The 16,377-nt window shown below is 43.4% G+C and overlaps 1 protein-coding gene across 2 annotated transcripts in view; it reads right to left on the reverse strand.

Moving 5' to 3' along the window:
* Positions 1 to 16,377, reverse strand: part of pde4a (phosphodiesterase 4A, cAMP-specific) — a 40,049-nt gene that overhangs the window by 21,264 nt on the left and 2,408 nt on the right. Inside the window, exon 1 of one of the 2 annotated variants that reach the window (XM_018705009.2) lies at positions 3,617 to 3,738. The exons of the other annotated variant lie outside the window; for it this stretch is intronic. The gene's annotated coding sequence lies outside the window, so the exon portion shown is untranslated. Of the gene's footprint in view, positions 1 to 3,616; positions 3,739 to 16,377 lie in introns of those variants that run through there. 2 annotated transcript variants of the gene reach the window in all.

Raw genomic sequence — 16,377 nt, forward strand, 5'->3', positions numbered from 1 at the left:
CAGGTATAGCTTTAATAGTACTACTTTGGTTATTAAATTAAGGCTGTGCATCGTCTTTCAGAGAATCCTTGTGTGCAGAATAAGCTGGGGAAATTGGACTGTTCTGCAGCAGCACTTCATTTTCTTCCTTCTCTGCACACATTTCTGCAACAAAAGACAGAGCTTGATTTCATGTCATTAATACGGCAGGCTTCAAAGGGCTTTGGAAGCCGCCAGTCAGTGCAGCGATTAGTTTAATTAAACCTATAAGTCTGTGTGAGAGTGTAGAGGAGATTTACATACATCCCTTCCATTGACCCTCTCTTGCCATCGATTATTCATTAACAATCATCACAGTGAAGGCCCCGGCTGGGGGGAGAGCTGCTGCCACATCAGCGTTTTCCCAATAGTCTGGTTGGTGTCAGCTCTCCTTTCCTACCATCACACTGTATGCTGTCGTTAATCAGGTTTCTCTGAGGGGATGAGCCAACGCTCATTCATTTAAGCCACTTAAAAAAAAAACACACACTCCCAGTCAGCCGCCCTCCCACTTCCCCCCAACCCCATTTCTTCATTCTCTTCACTTCACTAAGTTAATGATTAACCTGCCTGTGTCCATCACCCTCTCTCCCCATGATACACACACAAACACACACATACACACACAAACACACACACACACAGAGTCCGTACTCTCAGCCTCAGTGGGGAATGACAGTTATTTCCTGTCCCCCGCTTCCTCCTCTGCCAAGCAAGCACAGATGCTTATTTCCACGTGCAATTTCAACCTCCCCTCACACCCCCCCTCCCCCCGATCTCCCCAACACCCCTCCGCTACACCCTCCACCCACCCATGAGCTGTGCCTCACCCAGGCATTTAGCACCTGGCTGATTGCTACCAGTGTGGTGGGTGGCATTGAAGGGAGTTGAAGGGAAGAGGAGTGGGGACTTGCAAATTGGGAAAGGATGCTACTTTTATAGGCTGACCATATAATCACAGCTGTACTCTAGTGCTGTAGATTGAATCAGCCACAGATCTATCGAGCACATTAGGGGTTTTTATTATTAGGCACACTCAGGCTGGGGCATGCTTTTAGGGCAACATGCCCGTAACTGACACATCTCAAATGACATGTTCAGAGAAGGCTTGCCATCTCCACTTGCCTCAGCTTGCCCTCTGCGCTTCTCAGGCAATCACAAGAGAGAACAGACAGAGGCACGCTCAAGTCTGCTTCCATTTTAATGCCGACATTTACAGTACGATGCACAAGAAGCCGAAGATCTGGAGGGAAAGTGCTGGCGCCGCGCCACACGGGCAAAGGGAGGGCATGTGGCCACTGGAGCTTTACAGAGCCAGGATGAGAATAAAGCGATGACATACATGGAGGAGGGGAAAATACAAGACAGGACACAGCAGCAGGAATAAACAGTTGTGGGCTGTGATAAGACTGCTGGTGTAACAGAGACAGGTCGGTCAGTAGCCACACTGTAAAATCTTATTATCTGGTGAAATCAACTGATATTTTATCACCAATTTAACTGAACTAAATAAAATTTCAGAGTCAAGTATTCAAGCGTTGTGATTTCTCCTGACCTGGCTACTGAACGCTCATTCAACTCATCAAATTATGTGAGTTAAGAAACATCATTATCTCATTAGCATACTTCCCAGCATACTTCACATCGGAGTTGAAGCTCTCCAGAAACCCTCGCTTTATCCAGTTTGAATACAGTTGCGTGATAGAAGCTTGTTATGAGTCTTTTCATGTGTGTATCACAGATGAGTCAGATATTTTCTCAGATAAAAATGAAAACAATGCTAACCCTGATGAAAATTCAAATCCACTTCAGTCCCTACCCCCACATTCTCAGTTTATAAGTCACCAGAGCAGCAGTGAGATCCACATTTCAGTATTAATACCGGACTGAATCTGGCTATCCACACAATATGTGCATGGAATATTACAACCTTAAGTCTATCATTACTGAACGAACTAATGCAACTCGAAAGTAGATCTGACTTAAGATGACTGAGCAGTTATTTGCATATAGCTTAGGTTTATCTTTAGTTCAAGAGTCTTCACATTAACACATCTAATGACCAAACAGATCAAACTCCTGTACTCCCGATCATTTTTAGGTTAAAATAATGTTTTTACAGTGCAGTGGCCCTGACCTCCTTCAGCCCTGCCCTGGCAAGCTGCCCCTCTCCTGTTTGCCCCCCAACTGTCCGCTCCAGGCGCAGCTTCTCCCACCCATCTAGCTCTCAGCTGCGCCGTGGTCAGATCACAGAGCCGGAGATTACAGCAGATTATCCTGCCCACAGGATCACCGACCCAGCTCCGGGCGGCCGAACACAGAAAGCCGGCCGCAGCCTCTGAAAGTGCAGAATACATGCCTTTCAGGAAGAACCCGGAGGGATTGGCCACAATCACACACCTGGCAAATGCCACAGGAAAGGGATTTATTTTATGGGCTACACTAGACAGGATAATCAGCCTTTATTCCGCACAGCAACAGGCCCTCCACATTGTGAAAGGACAGCCCTCTTAATATATTAATGCACTGTACAAAATAAATTCCGCCCGGGTAGAGTTGTTCATATTAGACACACAAAGCTCTTAGCACTGTGTTTTCTTTCACCTGAGGAATCTGGGCTCTGTGGATTATTTTACACTCTGTATTCTTCGAAACCCACCAGAGGCATCCTTCACTTTAAATCACCATCAGCAGATCTCTAAAGTCACAGCAGTTTCTCCTCAGGTGGAGACCGACTCACTTTGTCACTGCTGTGTCTGCATCCCAGGTTGCTCGACTTTCAACTTTGTTTACGTGCAACTCTGTGACATTGCCTATCTGCACAACACAGCTGATGTGTGTTAAATTGTAAATGCAACAGTACAGGGACAGGAGCTGGACTGTTAACAATCAATAAAGTCTGTCTAAGTCTAAGTTAACCATCAGGAGTTGAGCCCAGATTCTTCTCCATTAAAATACTTGTAAAACTAGAGACACAGGGAAGGGTTTGGATTTGATTTACCATATAATTTGTACAGGAATATTGCAGCCACTTGAATATCTCAAACCAAAATTAGCCTTGTTTCAGAATCCTACTACCATTATTACTAGATGGAATTATGGAAAATCCTCAAAACCCATAATGCAAAGGCAGTTTCACAAACAGGAGTTGAAAACAGCTAACTACTCAAGGTAACCGAGTAAATGGTCACAACTTGCAAAATAATTGCTGATGGACCCCAATTCCCACCTAAAATATTACAAGGAGGAAAATACAATAATTATATAAATATGTGTGTGTGTGTGTGTGTGTAAATATACATAGAGAAAGAGGCAATTTCTGACAATGTCTTCCACTTCAGCTTTGTTTTACACTTTGCATTGACCTGTCCATGTATGACACAACCAGAAAAAGTTGGGACTGGTCATGCAACTTGCCTCACTGTTTGTAGGACTAGCAGACCAATACAATATAAAACTTGCTGTCTAACACGAGATTAAGCTAGCTCGTTGTCGCTAGCCGAGGAGAGGCACAACTAAGCTAACATTGCTAGCGGTTCAGCGAGCTACGGTGCAATGCATATCCTGTAACTTGGAGCTTAAATAGACATTTACAGACCTTGCTTTCCTGGCTCAGCATGACAGGAAGTTTGTGCTTCAGCTTCAAACCCTTTACCGGTATTTTTTTAAAACTACGTAGTTCATGCAGCCACTTTCTCACTAACTGTCACCTAATGTTTGGCACGGTTTACCCATTAATTAAAGAATTGATAGAGACGTGTCAGCCAATAAGAAACGAGCATTTCTACGTATTTTCCTGTAACCCCTCTCTGATTGGTCAGTCGGTCAAAGTGAAGAATTACTAACTTCAACCCCCTCAAATATCCACGCCAGGCGATACCCCACAGTATTACAGTATTCTCAGACACTGGCAGGACATTCATCCATCAAATGAATGGTTCTGGTACTTAATACCCAAATTTTCACAAAGTACATCAGAAAAAAAAAGAATAGTCATCATATTTCATACTTGGTTGCAAATCCTTAGCATCCACACACTTGGTATCTTCCCCAGTGATGCTCTGCCAGGCCTGTACTGCAGCCATCTTCACATCTTGCTTGTTTTGTGGCCTTTTTGCCTTCAGTCTGGTCTTCAGGAAGTGAAACACATGCTCAGTTGGACTAAGGTCAGATGACTAGCCAAGTCACTCAAGAATATTTCACTGGTTAGCCATTTAAAAGAACAACGTAGTTGCCTGCTGTTGTGTCCTATAACTAAAGGATTATCTGGCTAAAAGTGTTCACCCAGAACACCCTCAGAGACCCATAAAGCTGAAAGTCACCACTTAAACCTCATAGTCATCATCTTGGAGTAAAGCCAAAGGAAGAAAAACAGTACGTTCTGACTGCACTGTATCTCTGCATACTATTGTGCTGTTGTCTCCTGCACTACTGCAGCATGTATTAGAAACAGGGGTCAGCACAGGTCAGCACAGCTCAACAGAATAGTTATATTATTTTCAGTTTCTTTCTCTGTGTCTTTTTTTCTGTCCATCCCTGTTCCTATCAGAGTGTCTTTCTCATTCTTTTACCCTTCTCTGAACAGATTCAAAATGATTAATTACAACTGAGTTGGGGCACACCCAGTGCCGGCAGAAACTGATCCTTCTCCTGCTTCTTCCTACTCTCCTCACGCTTCATCCTCCTTACTCTATGGAGCTCCGTATCCTTTTATATGTAAATCCTCCCCATGACCCCCAGAGGCCATTTAGTGCAAAAGGTAAGTATTTAAGAATCGTGACTCCCAACAGCTCTTTTTATAACCAGCCTTCCCGATTCCCGAATATCAGGGGAGGAAGCAGAGGAACTGTTTGCTTAATGAGCATTCCTCTCAAAAAGCACCTTGTAGATTTGTGTTATGGGAGCTCCACTGTATTTCTCCTCCTCTCTGCTAAAGACTGAGGCTGGGCTAAGCAGATGGATCAGCTGACATAGAGAACCATCCCTGTGAGATGACAGATGGAGAAACATGTTCACTTGGTGCTCTGTTTAGTTTCCTGCCACTAGCATCCAGATAAATTAGGAGTTGAGAGACGAACTCCTCGATGTGGAGAGTAACTGTTCGGCAGCAGTGAGAGCAACAGGATAATATTGATTTGCTTTTGATGTTTAATGGAGTGTCTCAGAGAGGAGATGCTTGCAAAGGGGAGGGCGGGAGTGATGGAAAGAGGGAACGAGGGTCAAGATAAAAGCGGTATCTGGCTGGATTCTGTGTAATGAACTAGATTTTAATTGCACTGACCAGCATTCCTAGAAAGTGGAAGAGTGCACTTACAAAACCCAATTAGTGCACAATGTGAAGCAGAGATGATGAGAAAAGAAATGGGCTGAGAGAGGCTGGAAATGCGATTTGAGCTGGACTGTAAAGAGTAGTTCGTATCACTGGCGTCTCGCTACTATACCACCAAATCCATAAACCTCCCTCCCCTTGCGGTGCCCCCCCCCCCCAACAAGCCCACACAAGGAGTGGTATTTTTAGCGCATCACCCTATCTCTGAGATGGAGCGTAACTCCCTCTCTGCAGGCTGGGGCTGCTGGGCCTCTTTTATTTTAATCCAGACTGGAGAGAGATGAAGAGAGAGAGAGAGAGAGAGAAGTGTGAGTCATCCAGAGCTACCTTTGTGTCACTGTGGCTCTGTTCATCCTCACCAACTCACTATCTTTCCCTCCATCTGTCTTTTCACTCAGTCTGCCACTCTTGGCTAATGTACGAGTCTATCTATCTATCTATATATCTATCTATCTATATATATATCTATCTATCTATCTGTCTGTCCGTCCGTCCGCCTGTCATTGTGTTTTCATGGTCTGAAAATCTCCATATCCTTTCTGTAATTTCAAGTTCTGTCATATTTAATCCAATCAAAAAGTGAAATGCAAACTAATAAGCCATCTTGGCATCCAATTCGTCATACATATTCTCCTGCACAAAGATGGTTGGCTGCGTATTACCCCTGGAATGATAGATAATTACTGATATAATGTGGTACAAAAACAAATGCCAGGCAGGATGCAGCTGAGTGAGAAGAGCATACAAGGCTGATTTAAACACACAGCGAAATGGTCCATTTAGTTCGATGCTCTGAATTATCCTCTAATGCAGTCATGGCGTGGCTAAACAGAAATGAGTCCACCGATGAATTGCTTCCCTCCTGTATTGTCTTTCATGTTCAATCCCATGGTCATGCTAAAAGTGACTGAATTAGAAAGTAATGTGGTTGAAAGCTAGCTCCAGGTGATTAATATGACCAGGAAAGCAACAGTAATATGCAGTAAGCAATATAAAACACCACCTGTTTTACTGTTTTCCTTAAACAATAACTGACTTTTTTTGGCTGCTTGAAGCCACTGAAACAAGCTGTGAACACAACACTGACATATTATCACCCTTTAGAGTTAATATGCCAACATGTTAGCTGGTAGCATGTCAGCTGGTGAATGTAAATCAGTTTTTGGTGTCCTATAACCCCCGAGGGAAACTCTTCAGTTGCTAGACAGTCTGTCAAGTTCCAACAAATGCCTTCCAGAAGGGCATGTACCTGTATAAATATTTTCTGATTTGATGCTGCTATCAACAGGACAACATAGTTGCATCAGAAATACACAGCACTATGGTTGAGGTTTGATGAGGTACAGGCACAAAAACAACTTAAGTAGGGAAAGATGCATATGCAATGCTGCTGTGGTTACAATAGTAACTACATGGTAAATGTCAGGGAATAATTGTGGTCACGGTTAAAAGAAACCAACATTAGAAACTGTTGGTAGGAATGCTCAAGTCTGACATTTTGTTGACCCTGTGCATCCACTGCCATCTCCTCCCTCTGAGGACTTTGTGGCTTTTATAGCTTTTTCACTGAACAGCTGCATGCTGAAGCCAAAACTCATGTTATGACAACCCCTTCACATCACACACACACTCATTTGATCAACTGTTATTCATAAAAAAAAAACTGCAACTGCAATCACAACTGCTTGAAAATACCATGTTTTCATAACACTTACTATCATGCAGGCTATGCATTCATATCATTCAAGTTTATACCCTAAAACGATTAATAACATCATATCCTTTGCTAAATCAAAAGCTTAGTATTTTACATTTAGGTAAATTACATCCCTGGAGATAAAATATACCATAAATTTAATGAGGACAATTGCCAAACTGTGCTCCAATTATAGTCTAGTGCTGTTATAATAGGCGTTAACCAGGAGAATCATCTTAGAAAGAGAACAATAAGAAAATCAGTGTGATTATCCGAGATAGCAGTTAGATGTTATTAGTGAGGCAAAGGCAGGATTATCTGTGTGGCTTCATTTGTCCTGTAACTGCCTGAGGGCCATTGCCTTGCAGCAGGGCTGTGAATGCGACATGCTTGTCTGATGAGTCAATCTGTCTGTCATTTTTATTCTTATGTCATTTGCTGCCCTCTTGTCCTTCACATTCTCCCTTCTTTTTTTTTCTTTGGAAGCATATGCACTGTGATTTTAGACAATCAAAAATGTTTCCCAATACAAATGCCCTTTCTGTTTCCGCTCCTTTTCCTCACGTCAAGTCACGCCAGCAGCTTGAACTTTTCAGCATCTGTCTGGCTTTATTCTGTCACTTTGTAGTGACCAGGTCTGACCAAAAGCCACATGTCCTGTCCACCTCACCTGCATGCTTTGTTATCTGAATCTGGTCAAAAAAGGAAGCTGGAAAGGTTGCTGCACTGATGATGCTAAATAACAGCTAGAAGATATGTCAACAAAATTCTAAAAGATGGGTACATTTTGCTTTTAGCTGTGCGTGTTAGAAATGCGAAGAGGCTGCTGTCTTTCTTTTCCTTTGACCACTGATGAATGTGTTCTCATGATGAGTCGTTGAGGTGCAGACAATGTTTAAGTCCCTGCTAATGGGAACAGAAGCAAGAGATGAGTAACAGATATATTTATCAGCTGAGAATCGAGTGAACCTGGGGAGCCAAGTGCTCCCTAACTGATGGTATAATGATGGAGGAAGAAGCTGTGATTGGGTAATGAGGCCTCAGCGTCGTGGTAGGAGAGGCGGTCGGAGAGTCTAGCAGACCGTTCCAAAACGTCAGAGTCGGGCTGTGAGAATCAGCAGTATGTCCAAACAGAATGGATGTCTCCCACTCTGCATGTCCCCAGACGCTTTCTGTCTCACAAAAGCGTTCACACAAGCACATGCTCATACACACACACACACACAGACGTTCAGCCACAATAGCTGTGCCAGTACAGCTCTCGCAGTCTGCGTTTTCACAGATCAGGATTCAACAAAAGCGATGCACGAGCAGTGTGCATGCTGTGGTTAACTATTACTTTTCCACTGGCAGCAACAGACGGGCCTCGCACACATAACATGGAAACTACTGGAAAGTCAGGAAGCAAAGTGTGTGTGTGTGTGTGTGGGTGGGGGTGGGGTGGGGGGGGATTCATGACAGTTTCAAGCCAGTGGATGGAACTTCGTGACAGCACAATGTTATGGTGACAAACGCTTTACCATCATGAGGAATGCATCTTTAGGAGACATGCCATGCCCTGCAGGATGCAAAATGAGGACATTACACACATACTCACATACCAGTCTTTCACTCCATCTCTCACTCTTGCTGCTACCTGCCTTCTTATACACAAATACACACACATTTACATGCACGCAAACACACACTGACAGACATACTGATGCACAACCAAAATGCTCCCACATGGACTCTGTCAAGCACGCAGAAGCAGCCACACTCAATATCTTTCTTATACATATTGAAATACAGAATGGAAACTGAAATAAAGCGCAATAAAACACTGGGAGCTGAGGCTGGTTTGGTTTAATCTCATTACACTGAGAGCCTGAGGCTTCTCTCCCCCCCTATTTATAGCACCCTAAGAGAGAGAGAGAGAGGAGGGCTGGACCTCCATGTACACAATGCAACATCACTGGCCCCATGCAGCCGAGTGGCAAGGGACCCAACCAATCACAGACAGGTCCAGGCGTCAAATTTGATGTGACAAAATACACAATTTTCAGTGATCTGTGGAGACAACCGCCCTCTTTCTGTATTCTCCAGACACATGCACACTTTCCCATTTGCCACATTTACCTTCTGTTCCTTCTCCGCTCTCCTTATCTTCACACCTTCTCCCTGGTGTTGGCTTCCCTCATCCCACCTGTTTGATGCAGAGGAATGGGCTCAGGGGTTGTCTGGTATTGAAGCAGGCTGCATTTTACGTGCAGGGGAAAACCCACTTCTTCTCTTTCTTCATCTTCTTGTGCTGCCGCTGCTGCTGTGATTAAACCAGGTTTCCCTGGCATCCTCTGGTCCTTAAACTGAGGCTGAAGATGCAAATTCTTGATTCGATCAAGCTGATTTTTGCTACTTTCCGGTCTGTGACTTTGGACTATGCTGATACAAACATATGTGAGGATTAGGTATCCTTGCTCAGGGACACTTTGGAACTTTTGTTGGGCACTCACAGTACTGTGGATTGCACCAGAAACCCTTTCACATCCTTTCTGAAAAAGACAAAAATTAGAAGCTCAGGGGAGAAATGATGCATGGAGTGAGAGAAGACTCAGTTCTGATCTTCTTTAAGGAAACCTCTCACAGCAACAACAACAAAAAAAAACCCAATCCACACAAGTAATCACTAAATATCCCCCTTGATACACACACCACAAGAAGGAAAGGGCCTCACCTCACCGGTGCTAATTACTTTGCCTTTGTTGGGGGGGTAAAATACACCTCCCAGCCTGCCTCAGCATCATTAGAAATCCCATCCAGTCAGAGTTTAATGGAGGATGTTACTGAGAGATTCCTGCTGTGGACTTGGCCCAAGAAAGAAAAAAAAAGAAATCTTCAAAAATATCCAGATCTCAAACTGAAAAGTAGAGCATCAAATGAAAATACCACCCTGAACCCTCGGGCCATGTGTTTTTCTCTCTCTCTCTCTCTCTCTCTCTCTCTCTCTCCCCCTCTCTGCCCTCGAACAGCCTGAATGTTGAGTGTTAATGTGCGAACATGAACATGACCTACAAGAAATGGGCTCACTGCTCTGACAAGGCAGGTTATGCTCACACATTGATCAAGCAGAGGTCAGGAGCGCCGGAAAACAAAGGCTCTCTTCCAAACAGAGGAAGCAGAGTTATGCATGAGCCTGTATACCACACCTTCAGTTGGCTATAAATCATAAGCTGCTTCATGCATTATGTAAAATTCTCAAGTGTTCCCACAAACCTTGTTGCAGCTGCACAGATTGCTGGTGTTATATCTTTCACACACACACACACACACACACACACACACACACAAAAAAAAAAAAATTAAGAGAGAATTATTATTATAACAATTAGACATGAAAGTCTTCTGTTTTAGGAGTAGCTGAGGAATTACATTAGTGGAGGTGATTGGATTATTATAAAACTGCTCTGTCATGAAGCTAAAAACAAGCCTGGTTTTGTTTGTTTCTGAACGCTTGAGTGTATTTAATCAAGTAGTGTACTGAAAGCACGGTTCTGATGTAGTTGTATTTACTCTTTCTATATCTGCTCCACTTCATTTCAGATGGAAATAATGTATTTAAAAAGCATAAAATGATCTCAAAGAGTAAAATACACTGTTATAATTTAAACTACACAACAATATATAAATATGTATTATGGCCAGGTATAATAGTAAAATGCTACTTACCCATGAACTCATTAGGGAAAATGATATAACCCATTCAAAGTACATTTTATGGACAGTACTTTTGATTAAGTTACATTTTGATTGCAAGGTTTTTATATATATTTTTTACAATGTGGTATTTCTACTTTTACTTGAGTAAAGTTTTGGGAAAATTAATCTCCTCTCATCACTGCATGTGAGATGCAAACAGCCTAAATGATAATGAATATTTGCTGGCTGATTTGGTTTTCTCCTTTCCAAATTAACACACCATGAAATATTTAGTGGCACATATTTAGCAAGCCCCTGTGCTGTTATTGTTTTCATAGCGACTGAATATTATTTGCAGTATTTTTCCAATCAAGCTCACACAACAACAGCAGAGCTGAGTCAGACCAAGAATGGGCGAAAAACAAACCGCTTCCTGCTATATTACTGTCTCAGGCACACTCTATATCCATCAACACTGTCTTGATGTAGAGGCAGCATATATGAGTGTGGTTTATAATGTGAATGGAATAAAAATTAAAGGCTGAACAAAGCTGGGACTGGGCCACAACGTACAGTAAGGGCGTTTGAGACACGGTAAGCCGCTATTAATGCCATCTGTCCTCATTCTCCGAACACAGGACTGACACTCTTTCATTATCATCCAGTGAAGCTGACATCCTGCCAGTGATTTTGGGCGAGAACACTGTCCCGGGGCAGGAGGTGTGGAAATGATACCTTGGATCAGACGTTGGCATCAGCAGGCAGCTGAACGAGCGTGCACTCTTCATCTCAGTCTGTCCATGCCAAGTGTGGTCCCCAGGTGCACTCCCTCACCCTTTTCAGCTCTGATTTGTTGTGAGCTGTTGATATGAACTAGACTCTCCCAGTGCGCTCCCCTGACGTTCCTCGCATTAGTCTGACACGGTGCTCTGCTCGACAGGTGTATGCTATTTGTTCTTTCTGCTCCACTGTGTGTGTGTGTGTGTGTGTGTGTGTGTGTGTGTGTGTGTGTGTGTGTGTGTGTGTGTGTGTGTGCTGCACTGACACATACACAGCTGACAGAGGGGTTTGTCAGTCTCAGTCATTCAGACAGATCTGCACTAAGACAGCGGCCTAAAGCACATTTCAGTAGGAGTCGTCCCCTCTGTGGCGTCACTCTGTGTGAACCTCCGGCTCTCTCGGAATTATGGTGGTCTATCTCACCTACTGAGAAGCACCATGGACACAATATCCTTGTTCGCACATCTACATTACAGAGAAATCTCACACAGAGCAAGCATCATGTTACAGTTTTCTCTCAAGCCGAGCTGTTTGCTGAGAGGTGAAAGACTTACCACTTGTTTTGAAATTGAATACGCCGCACATTTTGACATTTAAATTCTCCAGAGTCTCTGCAATGGAGACCTTTTTCTTGGTTTGAAGTGGGTGACTTGATTACACTAAAAAGGTTTTTCCTTTTAATGCCTCTTAGAGCCTATGGGCTTAAAGAGTGAATTATTATTTCTTCTACTAAATACGCTTTATTTTTTGTGTCAGATGAAAAATTATTCCAAGGAAAAGTTCATTCTGAACTCATACAAGATGGTTTTTGGTGTGTATTTTCATCTTTTGGCATAATTATTAACTGTTCTTCCCTCAAATACACTGTTCTTTGATGCGCAGGTGTGTTTGAACTTCCTCTTTAATGGCAGCTGATTGCCAGCCATATGTTGAAGGTGTTTGTGTCTGCTCTGTCCCTCGAGCCTGTGATTTCTCAAGGAACGGTTGGAGCGTGAAGAATAAAAAATTACATCAGTATAAAACACCTTTAAGGAGGAGGCCACTGTCAGTGATGGGCAGTTCATTCCACCACAGGGGATACAAAGGTTTGAGATTCGGATGTGGCTTCGAGGGGGGAAAGAGGCTCTGCAAGCTGCTGATGATCTCAGTGGACAAGAGAGGGAGAGTGGGATGAAATGATAGATTTATGACAGAGAAGCTGTGCGCTTAATGCCGCTGTAAGCAAGAACAAGGCTATCAGAGAGAATCTCGCAAGCTACAGGGAACCAGCAAGACGGGGGCCACACAATAGAGAGACAAAGCAGAGAACAGAAATAGAGATGGAATCGATACTCCCCATTTACAGCGGGGTGAGATGAAGCACTGAAAGGATAAAGGATCAAAGACTGTATTTTCATGGACAAAAGAGTGATTCAAGCAATATTATTAGATAAGAAGAGATTTTTTTAAAATGGCTGGCATGGGGCTTATCATAATCAAAATGGACATCTTGAGAGAGGCAGAGGACACTGTCACATAATAAACTGTGGCAGAAAGTTCCACAAGGGAGATTTAATGGACATGAATATGACATGAAAAGGGAATAAGAGCTATGTGATGTTACAGAGAAGATGCAAGCAGACTAGTTGCATCAAACAGGGAGATACTGTGTTTATGGGTAACAGGTGGACTCGTTGTGCAACTTGGATTTTTGAAGCCGTGGCTCACTTTGTTTCCTCTTGCTGGGATCCTTGCCCATCCACACTTGTCAAAAACAAAAAAAGAGAGAGAGAAAAAAAAAACAAATGAATAGTGTTGCACCACTTTAAGAGGATTCAGTGTGAAATTAATTAAAATGCAAAGATGCCAAGGTTTCCAGTCAACTCACGAAGCAAACTGACTGAGCTTAATGTGGTTTTACCAGTGGTCTAGGTATCTGAGGAGCCTATTGAGTCCCCCTGGTGAGACAAAGTGACAAGCATAGAACAAACACAAAGAGGGGCCTTGGATGATGAGAGCCCATACACATTCCCTTCAAGCAGGCAACCTGTTTGGTGTCATTGCTAAAAGATCTCAGAGGGATTTTACCTGAGGTCTCTGGGATCTGCCTCAGCCAACCAAACGTGAGTGCCGTTCCAGTACATGAACTGCCTCCAGATACTAATTAGTGCTGAGAGTAGTGAGAAAGCACAGTGTATTCACAGAAGAGCGCAATCTGTAGCTTAAACAGATGGTTCCACTACACAAATGAGATAAGAGGTCTATTACTTAATGCTATTAAAACACATTTGTTGGGATGATTCCTGAATACTCTCTGCATGAGACTTTTTGTTTCTGGAGTGTAGGAATGCAAATGTATGATCAACAACAAAATACAGCTGTTGTGGTAATTAACTGGAGCTGTACCTCATTATAGGACTAAATTATTATGGCAGCCGGCCAGTCAGGCAGTAAAAAGAGCAGCTCTGGCTTACAAATCAGCCCTAGATACCAGCTCGGGGGGGATAAAAGGTGTAAAGAATGTATGAAGTGGTAGGTGAGGAAGGGAGGCAAGCCTTGGTGAGAAATTGTTGCTGAGGACTGAACAGGAGACCTGGCTCTGTGCTGCCATTAAACTCAGCAGACTTCAGTTTTTCAACAGAGGTACATTAATATTCACTTTTTCACCTTATAAATATACAAGCCATGATGCACATCCAGTGGGATCTGCTACATACTGACAACCTATACAGTCAAGCCCATCAAGTGCCTGTAGGCTTTGCCTTTTTTGGGTAAATGAAATCTATTCTACAAATGCACAAAACAAGTAACCATAGCAACAGAATTGCGGGAAGAGCTCTAACTCGTTCAGTGTCAGTCATTCATTTTCAGGTTGGAACTTCCCAGAGCGTATTGGGCATGGGACCTGATGACTGATACGCTCGTATTAGCATCCTCTGACAAAAAGACAGTTGAAACAAAAGGCACCGGGGGTGGGAAGAGGAGGCAGACTGACACTCTTGGGGTGGGGGGGGGTGATTGCCACTAAGACTGCCATTTTGTGGGTTACAACACGAGAAACAAAAATAGACAAAGTGAAAACACTCACAGACAATGATTCTTCAAACAATTATGCAAAACAACACCCAGAATCCCTCTTGTGTGCCATCCATCCCCAGATTTGTGACTCTTGGGCGTGCTTTGTTTTCAAAAAGCAACTGTATCAATTACAGTAGCGCGGTGCAATCTGCTCGTTTCTGAACCTTGTCCGAAACAATTTCAGCAGCTGGTCTCAGGCTCATCGATCTTTCGAACCTCCAGATGAGGTCTTGACCGACTCTTCGGTGATTGAACGTCCTGCTTCCTGGAGACACTAAGGTCATCCACTGGGTCAATCAGTGCCCAACCAATCAAAGGCCAATTATTTTTTCCAGTCTCTGATAACAAAGTCATTTTAATGGCAAAAATGTGTTTGTAGTACAAAGCTAAAAATGTTGAAAATGTATAATTAATACATGTCTTTATATATAGGAACCCCATCGGGAAAACATTTAGCCTCTATTTCTGCCAATGTTTGATCTCAAGAACATAAGCAATAAGGACTTAGGGTGCAACTCACAGCTCTCATCTGTTTAGAGAAATTATATTACAAGACATTGAGTGCGTGTAAATAAGAGCATTCAGAGGAGTAGTGAGAGCAGATGTCACTGGAGCTGTCTTCCATAGGCCGGACTCAATGCAATTTAGCCTCGAGCTAAAGATGCAGAGCTGCTGGACCCACATAGATGTTCATAAAGCCTGATAAATCCAGCGAGGAGATGAGGCATCCAGCTAGAAGCATCCGCTATCCGGATGTAAGCAAAGAGGCAGAATATACAGTCGCTCTAATATGTGAAAAGAATGAAAATAATATCAACACAGCGGAAATCCCTCTGGCCTCCCACTGATATGAAAACAGATAAAACGGGGCCTATTGCAAGTCATACAGGCTACAGGTCAGACACTAACCTGTGCACAGCCCACTCACAAATACCTCCACACACATGCACACACACACACACACACTCACATTCTGTGCAGGCTGCATCTCACCACTACCCATGACACACAACATTCATCCACCAGCCTCCATTCCCTCCATGCGCCCTCCTTCCCCCAACCAGTGTGTAACACAAACACCCACAGATTGTACACATCACCTCATGGATGTGCTAAGGCGCAGACACACACACACACACACACACACACACACACAGTTGGAGCCAGCTTGGTGTGCTCTCAGAACTGAGCTTGTCGGAATCGAATTATCTCTCTCTCTCTCTCTCTCTCTCTCTCTCTCTCTCTCTCTCTCTCTGCCCTCTCATGGTTTGCCGCCCACAGAAGGAGAAGGGCAGGCAGAGTCAGTCCAAGTGCACTAAAGATTGGACTGCCTCAGAGTGTGTCCTGGGGACTAAAATACAAATCAGCCCTTCCTCCAGTCAGCTGGAGTTGGCCCTTCTCCCAGGGGCCTGCCAGGAAGGCCGTCTGTGGCATTGAAAAAAAAAATGAAAGAAAGAAAACAAATAATAACAGGAGGAAAAAAAAAACACTGGACCCCAACAGTCCTCTAAAGACCCACCACACTCTCAGGGGTGTGTTATTAGTCTAATAATCACCCTGTTTAATGTGTTGCTCTTGTGTTAGCAGCACATTTGGGCTTTGTCAGTGACTGGTAGAAGGTGAGGGGGATAATAAGGGAGTCAGAGGCAGTCTAACATGTAAAGTAACTCTTCCACTTGCAAGAACATCTGGGAATTTTCAGGCCACACATAGACAGAGTGGAAGAGGGAAGAAACATGCATTTATACTCCTAACTTTCTCTCTAGATCTCCCTCAGAAACAGGGATAACCCACTTTTACGAACATGTAGAAATAACAAAAA

This window comes from Lates calcarifer, linkage group LG11 (genome assembly GCF_001640805.2).
Source record: "Lates calcarifer isolate ASB-BC8 linkage group LG11, TLL_Latcal_v3, whole genome shotgun sequence".
Taxonomy (NCBI): Eukaryota; Metazoa; Chordata; class Actinopteri; family Centropomidae; genus Lates; species Lates calcarifer.